The sequence below is a fragment of the Sapajus apella genome, unplaced genomic scaffold (genome assembly GCF_009761245.1).
Source record: "Sapajus apella isolate SASKATOON/1434 unplaced genomic scaffold, GSC_monkey_1.0 scaffold429, whole genome shotgun sequence".
NCBI classification, from domain to species: domain Eukaryota; kingdom Metazoa; phylum Chordata; class Mammalia; order Primates; family Cebidae; genus Sapajus; species Sapajus apella.
The window spans coordinates 17,366-26,248 of NW_022437365.1; the positions used below are offsets into that span (position 1 = coordinate 17,366).

Consider the following 8,883-nt stretch of genomic DNA (forward strand, 5'->3'; position numbering starts at 1 on the left):
CCCTTAAATATCTGACTAACAAAACCTTCCAAGCATTTAATTAATTTCTATGTACATAACAAATTAAAAGTATCATGAATCTTAAAGCTTTCTTAAATGTCCAAACATGTTAATAGCCTTAAAATTATGGGCAAGCAGTCAGACAGGTTATGAGAAATTTATCCAGATATCACTTTAAAATTTTTACAAACTGTGTTAAAAAGGACAGAAAATGGAGAATTTTGTCAAGTTTAAAGTATTTGAACCAAAACATGGAGACTTTCAAGTATCTCAAGATATAAAAATTAAAACTTCTATCCTGGTAAAGGAACCAAGAACCTACAATGGGTAAAGGACACCCTCTTCACTAAATAGTGTTAGAGAAATTGGATATCTACATGCAGAAAAATGGAACTCAATCCCTATCTCTCACCATATACAAAAATCAACTCAGGAGGGATTAAAGACTTTAACATAAGACTGAAACTTTAAAAAATACTAGAAGAAAACAGGGAAAATACCTTAGGACATTAATCTAGGCAAAGATTTCATGGTTAAGACCTCAATAGCACAGGCAACAAAAATAATAACAGACAAATGTAACTACATTAAACTAAAAAGCTTCTGCACAGCAAAGGAAACAACACAGTGAAGTGACAACCTGTTAATGGAAGAAAATATTTGCAAACTATTCATCTGAGAAGGGAGTAATATCTAGAATATACAAAGAGCTGAAACAACTCAACAGTTTAAACACACACACACACACTCTCTCTCTCTCTCCCCCCTCCCCCCCCCCCCATTAAAAAGCGGGCAAAGGACACAGACATTTCTCAAAAGAAGAAACAGTTTGCAGCAGGATAGGGAGTCTTGGGGAAGAGCGGCGTGGGAGCCGGCACCTACCACTGGAGGGCGGTGACGGTGGCCTGAACGACCTAGGGAGGCGAGCGGAGCCGCCACGGTCGAGTTCCCGTCGAAAGTGAGCACAGGGACTAGCAGTCCCGGGCAGGGCGCCGGGGCCTCGCTGTCGGCGCTGAGCCGGGACCTGGGCTTCCTGCGCTCCTGCCACGGGGTGCTGCTGCTGCTGCAGCTGGTGCTGGGGCTGCTGGTGTGGGCCCTGATTGTGGACACCCCGTATCACCTGTATCCGGCCTACGGCTGAGTGATGTTCGTCGCTGTCTTCCTCTGGCTGATCACAGTCGTCTTCTTCATCCTCTACCTGTTTCGGCTGCACAGAAGTTGTATATGGTGCCCTAGCCACTAGTGTTAATGATCTTCTTTACGTCACCGCCTTCATGGCCTGCTTTGCGGCAGTTGACCTGACGTCCCTGAAGGGCACGCAGCCTTATAACCAGCGTGCGGCTGCCTGGTTCTTTGCGTGTTTGGTGATGATCGCCGAGCGAGCGCCTTCTTCAGCTACCAGGCCTGGCAAGGAGTAGGCAGCAATGCGGCCACCAGTCAGATGGCTGGCGGCTATGCCTAAACCAACTGTGCCACGGCTCCCCCCGGGGCTGAAGCTGCCGCTGGGTCGCAGAGCAGGGTCCCCCGCAAGCCCAAAGCTGGAGAGCCCTGCGCGGAGTCAGCCCTACAGGGACTACAGTTGCTCTTCTCTGCCCGCCAGACACAAGCTCTCACAGCGCTAAGAAGCAGGCCCAGGCTGGCAGGCATCTGGGCTTGCAATAGGCCAGCCGCTGAGACCTCCTACCCATCCCTCTTATTCAGTGGAGGGTGACTGGGGGATCTGAGGTTGTCTGTGCCTTGTTTTTAGAGGACTTCAGCGTCCAAGGCTGGGGCCCACCATTCTCACCAGCACTAAATGCACTAGCAAGGACTTCAGACCTGCAGCCCCAGGCCCCGTAGTATAAGCCTAACAAGTAACACGTAGCACGTAGCCCTTTCGTCTTTGTTCCCGGAGAGCTGAACAAGGTCGTGAAACCATTCTCCTTCCTTAAGACACAATTCCGACCCAACTCTCCCTCGAGCCAACCTGTACAAAGCAGGTTATGATTGTTGACAGCATGCTCTTCCCTCCCTGCATGTCGCAAATCAGTTTTAAGTGACTTCTCAATGCTGAAAAAAGCCTGTCCAGGTTTCCTTCCCTTTCCCAAGCCTCTCTCTGTAATACTCCCTTTTGGCAAAGCTCACATCAGTGCGGACTGCCTCTCTGACCCTGCTGACTAGGCACATGGAGCACAAAGGAGGGAGGGAATCAAGACTTTGCCTGGCCAGTTGTCATGTGGTTGGTGGTGACTTTATTTTTGTTTGTTCGTTTTTTATAAAAATAAACCTGAGAGAAATTTTAACAAGAAGACATACAAATGGCCAACCCATATATGAAAAAATGCTCAACATCACTAATCATCAGGAAAGTGCAAATCAAAACTACAGTGAGCTGTCACCTTACTCCAGTTATAATGGCTATTACTAAAAAGACAGAAAAACAACATGCTGGTGAGGATGTGGAGAAAAGGGGAATTCTTTTTTTTTTTTTTTTCGTTTTTTTTTTCCATTTATTTTATTGCATTTTAGGTTTTGGGGTACATGTGAAGAACATGCAAGATTGTTGCATAGGTACACATGTGGCAGTGTGATTTGCTGCCTTCCTCCCCATCACCTACATCTGGCATCTCTCCAAAAAGGGGAATTCTTATACACTATGCAGGAATGTAAACAAGTACAGCCACTATGGAAAACAGTACGGAGATTTCTCCAAAAACTTAAAATATAACTACCAAATCATCCAGCAATCCCACTCCTGGGGGTTTACCCAAAGGGAAGAAGATCTGTATATCAAAGGGATACCTGCACCCCAATGTTTATTGCAGCACTATTCACAATAAAAAAAAGATATGGAATCAACTTAAGTATCCATCAACAGTCAAATAGATAAAGAAAATGTGGAATACCATATGGCCATAAGAAAGAATGAAATCATGTTATTTGCAGCAACATGAATGGAACTGGAGATCACTACGTTAAGTGAAATAAGCCAGTCATTATGTTAAGTGAAATAAGCCAAAAAGACCAATGTTCTCACTCATATGTGGGAGCTAAAAAAGTTTATCTCATGGAGATAGACGGTAGAATGATAGATACCAGAAGCTGGGAAGGGTGGTGGGGATAGGAGGGATGAAGAGAGGCTGGTTAATGGGTACAAATGTACAGTTAAATAGAAGGAATAAGTTCTAATGTTTGATAGCAGAGTAGGGTTACTATACTTAGCAACAATGTATTGTATATTTCAAAATAGCTAAAAGACTTGAAATAATACCAGCACGTAGAAATGATAAATATTTGAGGTGATACCCCAAATACTCTGACTTGATCATTACACATTCTATGTATATAACAAAATATCACGTGTCCCATAAATGTGTACATAAAAATTTTAAAAAACTTTTGTCCCAGGAAGGAGCAGTCTGAAATTGCAGGATTCCATGAGTAGATAGAATAATTTGGTAATAATTAGATTGATTTGGTAATTAGACACAAAGACATGGGGTATGGTCATCCCTTCTTTAAGTTATGTAGTATAAGACACTATGAGTGTAAAAAGGGAGCTTGGCTTGGCAGTCATGATCAAGAGAAAAATTGCCATGTCTGGTTGAAGGTCTAGACTTCACATCCTAGCTGATATCTCTGAATACCACATAGTATCAACCGTTAAAACTTATTTGGGATGAGGTAATGGGGTTATTCACAAACCTCCAAATCTCAGTGGCTTAGCACAATATGAGTTTATTTCTCTCTCATAAAAAGTCCAGTGCAGATTTTCCTGGCCTATGGTTTTCCTCTGAGCAAAGACTTGGAGATCCAAGCTCATTTAGACTTTTGGGGCTGTCATCATCAACACCTGGCCTCTGAGGTTGCTATGGAATGAGAAAAGACAGAGCCTGGACAAAACACACCACCTTTTAATTACCAGATTTTATGTTTTAAATGTTTTACTAATATTTTTAATTATTATAACTGTTATATTTATGGGGTACAATATGATGTTTTGAAACATTATATAATGTGGAATGATTAAATCAAGCTAATATAGCCATCACTTCACTTATTTAACATTTTTTTGTGGTGATACACTTAACATTTATTCTCAGTTATTTTGAAACATACAGTACATCATTATTAACTATAGTCACCCTGCTGTGCAATAGATATCAAAACTTATTCCTCCTAACTGAAACATTGTATCCTTTGATCCTCAACTGCCCATTCTCTCTGCCCGACCCCTCACCTCTGGTAATCATCATTCTACCATCTACTTCTACGAATTTAACGATTTTTAGATTCCACACGAGTGAGATCATGCAGTATTTATGTTTCTAGACACCTAGGTTGATTCTATAACTTAGTTATTATGAGTAATGCTGAAATGAACATGAAAGTACAGATATCCCTCTGACATATTGATTTCAATTCCTTTAAATGCATTCTCAGAAGTGGAATTGCTGCATCATATGGTAGCTATAGTTTAAGTTTTTTGAGGAAACTCCATGGCATTTTCTATAACAGCTATACTAATCTACATTCCCACCAACAGTGTGTTAGGGTTATCTTAACTCCACATTGTTGCCAACACTTATCTTTCATATTTTTGATAAAAGCCATTCTAAAAGGTGTGAGGTGATATCTTATTGTGGTATTAATTTGAAAATGATTAGTGACATTGAACATTTTTTCCTAAACCCGTTGGCCATTTATCTCTCTTCTTTTGATAAATGTCTATTCGGGTCCATGCCCATTTAAAAATTTGGATACTTGTTTTCTTGCTATTGAGTGGTTCTTTACATATTTTGTTTGTTTTGTTTTTAATTTTAATTTTTAATTTGTGTGGGTACATAGTAGGTGTATATATTTATGGGTTACACAAAATATTTTGGCACAGACATGTGATGTATAATAATTACATCAGGGTAAATGGGTTATCCACCACCTCAAGCATTTATCCTTTGTGTTACAAACAATCCAATTATACTCTTTTAGTTATTTTTTAAAGTATAATTTAATTGTTATTACTATTATTATTTTTTTTGCTCACAATTGCATATTTTAAATTTCGGTACATGTTGCAGAAAGGATATTTTTCCTACACAGTTTTAACAATTTCATCTGACCTTTACCCATCTTAGCTATTAGCTGAGAAGAAATTCTTACCCATTTCAGAGAAGAACTGAAATACATGGTTACCAGATACTAGCAAGGGTCATGGGTTTGAAGAACAGGGATTGGGGAGATTTAATGGGTACAAAAAATAGAATCAACAAGACCTAGTATTTTTTTACTATAGTCACTCTGTTGAGCTAGCAAATACTAGGTCTTGTTGATTCTTTCTATTTTTTGTTCCCATTAACTCTCCCCAATCCCTGTTCTTCAAACCCATGACCCTTGCTAGTGTCTGGTAACCATGTTTCTACTTTGTCTCTCCATGAATTCAATTGTTTTAATTTTTAGCTAGTGAAAATAAGTAAGAATAGGTAAAGTTTATCTTTCTGTGCCTGGCTTATTTTCACTTAACGTAATGACCTCCAGTTTCATCCATGTTGTTGCAAATGACAGGATCTCATTCTTTTTATGGATGAGTAGTGTTCTGCTGTGTTTATGTGCCAAATTTTCTGTACCCATTTATCTATTGATGGATGCTTAGATTGCTTCCAACTCTTGGTTATTGTGAATAGTGCTGCAATAAACATGGGAGTGCAGATATCTCTTCAATGTACTGATTTCCTTTCTTTCGGGTATATACCTAGGAGTGGGATTGCTGGATTGTATGGTATCTCTATTTTTAGTTTTTTGAGGGACTTCCAAACAGGTTTCCATACTAGTTATACTAATTAACGTTCCCACTAACAATATGTGAGGATTCCCTTTTCTCCACATCCTCGCCAGCATTTGTTATTGCCTGACTTTTGGATAGGCCATTTTAACTGAGATGAGATGATACCTCATAGTAGTTTTTGATACACAATTCTCTGATGCTCAATGATGTCAAGAACCTTTTCATATACCTGTTTGCCATTTCTATGTCTTTTTTTGAGATATGTCTATTTAGATCTGTTACCCATTGTTAAATTGTATTATTAGTTTTTCCTATAAAGTTGTTTGAGCTCTTTATATATTCTGGTTATTAATCTCTTCTCAGGTGGGTTGTCTCTTAACTTTGTTGATTGTTTCCTTTTCCTTTGCTGCCCAGAAGCTTTTTAACTTAATGTGACCTCATTTGTCCATTTTTACTTTGGCTGCCTGTGCCTGTGGTGTATTACTGAAGAATTTTTTACACAGACCAATGCCCTGGAGATTTTCCTCAATGTTTTCTTGTAAAAGTTTCACAGTTTGAGGTCTTAGATATGTCTTTAGTCTATTTTGACTTTTGTATATGGAGAGAGAGAGGGTCTAGTTTCATTCCTTTGCATGTGGATATCCAGTTTTCCCAGCACCATTTATTGAAGAGACTATCCTTTCCCCAATGTATGTTCTTGGCACCTGTGCTGAAAATGAGTTCATTGTAGATTAATGGATTGCTCTCTGGGTTCTCTACTTTGTCCCACAGATTTATGTGTCTGTTTTTATGCCCGCATCATGACATTTTAGTTCCTATAGTTTTGTAGTATAAATTAAAGTCAGATAATGTGATTCCTCCAGTTTTTTTCTTTGTGCTTTGGACAGTTTTGACTATTCTGCATTTTTTGTGGTTTCATATAAATTTTAGGACTGCTTTTTATATTTCTGAGAAGAATGTCATGGACATTTTGATAGGTATTACATTAAATAGGTAGATTGCCTTGGATAGTATAGACATTTTTACAGTATTGATTTTTCTAATCCATGAAAATGGAATATCTTTCTATTTTATTGTGCTCTCTTCAATTTCTTGCATCAATGTTTTATAGTTTTTATTATAGAGAATTTCACTTCTTTAATTAATTCCTAGGTATTTTATTTGTAGATACTATAAATGGGATTACTTTTTTATTACTATTTCAGATCATTTAGTGTTGGCATATACATATGCTACTGATTTTTATATGTTGATTTTGTACACTGCAACTGTACTGATTTATCAGTTCCAATAGGTTCTTTTTTTTTTTTTTTTGGTAGAGTCTTTAGTTTTACTCCACATCTAAGATTATACTATCTTCAAACAAAGATAGTTTGACCACTTCCTTTCCAATTTGGATGCCCTTTCTTCCTTTCTCTTGTCTGCTCTAACTAGAACTTCCAGTACTATGTTGAATAACAGTGGTGACAGTGGGGATCCCTGTCATGTTTCAGATTTCAGAGGAAAGGCTTTCAGTTTTTTTCCCATTCAGTATGATACTGTCTGTTGGTCTGTCATATTTGGCTTTTATTATGTTGACATATGTTCCTTCTATCTCTAGTATTTTTAATGTTTTTGTCATAAAGGGATGTTGAATTTTATCAAATAATTTTTCAGCATCAACTAAAATGATCATGATACTTTGGTCCTTCATTCTGTTCATATGAGTTACCACATTGATGGATATGTGTATTTTGAACCATCCTTGCATCAGTGGGAAAAATCTCACTTGGTCATGATGAATGATCTTTTTAATGTGTTGTTGAATTCCATTTGCTAGTACTTTGCTAAGGATTCTTGCATTAATACTTATCAATGATATTGGCCTGTTATTTTTTTTTTCTTTTTTTATGTGTCTTTGGTTTTGGTATCAGGCTAACAATGATCTCATAGAATCAGTTTGGAAGTATTTCCTCTTCTTTCGTTTTTTTGATTAGTCAGACTAGGATTGCTTTTTATTCTTCTTTAAATGTTTGGCAGAATTTAGCACTGAAGCCATTGGGTTCCAGACATTTCTTTGTTGGGAGACTTTTTATTATAGCTTTGATCTTGTTACTTGTTATTAGTCTGTTCAGGTTTTGAATATCTTCATGGTTCAATATTGATAGGTTACGTGTGTCTAGGAGTTTATTCATTTCTTCTAGATTTTCCAATTTATTGGCCTATAGTTGTTGATAGTATCCACTGGTGATCCTTCGAATTTCTGTGGCACCAGTTGTAATGTCTCCTTTTTCACCTCTGATTTATTTGAATTTTTTCTCTTTTTTTCTTAGATGGCCTCACTAAGGGTGTGTCAATTTTGTTTTTTTTTTTAAAAAAACCAACTTTTTGTTTCCTTGACTTTTTGTATTATTTTCTTCATTTCAAATTCATTTATTTCTGCCCTGGTCTTTATCATTTCTTTTTCTCTACTAATCTGGGGGTTTGGTTTACTCTCCTTTCCTAGTTTGTTAAGATACATTGTTACATCATTTGAGTTTTTCTTCTTTTTTGATGTAGGTGCTTATAGCTATTAACTTCTCATTTAGTACTTTTATTGCTATATCCCATAGATTTTGGTATATTGGGTTTTCATAATCATTTGTTTCAAGAAATTTTTTGGTTTTTTTCTTAATTTTTTTATGGGCTCACTGGTCATTCAGCAGCATATTGTTTAATTTCCATGTATTTGTATAGTTTCCAAAATTACTTTTGTTATTGATTTCTAGTTTTATTCCATTGTGATCAGAGAAGATGCTTGATAGTATTTTAATTTTTAAGAATGTTTTAATACTAGTTTTGCATGCTAACATATGGTCTATCCATGAGAATGTTCCATGTGCTGAGGATAAGAATGTGTATTCTGGGAGCTCCCCCAAGATGGCAGAATAGGAACAGCTCCGGAGCGCATTTCCCAGCATAAGCAACACAAAGGGCGAGTGATCCCCACATTTCCAACAGAGGTACCAGGTGCATCTCAATAGGACTGGTTGGACAGTGGGTGTAGCCCAAGGAGGGTGAGCCGAGGCAGGGTGGGGTACTGCCTCACCCGGGAAGTGCAGCGGACCAGAGGACTCCCCCTCCTACCCAACGGAGGCCATTGG

At 38.0% G+C, this 8,883-nt stretch overlaps 1 pseudogene; it reads left to right on the top strand.

The window, feature by feature from the left end:
• Positions 1-211: 211 nt before the first annotated feature.
• On the top strand, positions 212-1,462 carry LOC116545897 (annotated as a pseudogene).
• Positions 1,463-8,883: the final 7,421 nt, after the last annotated feature.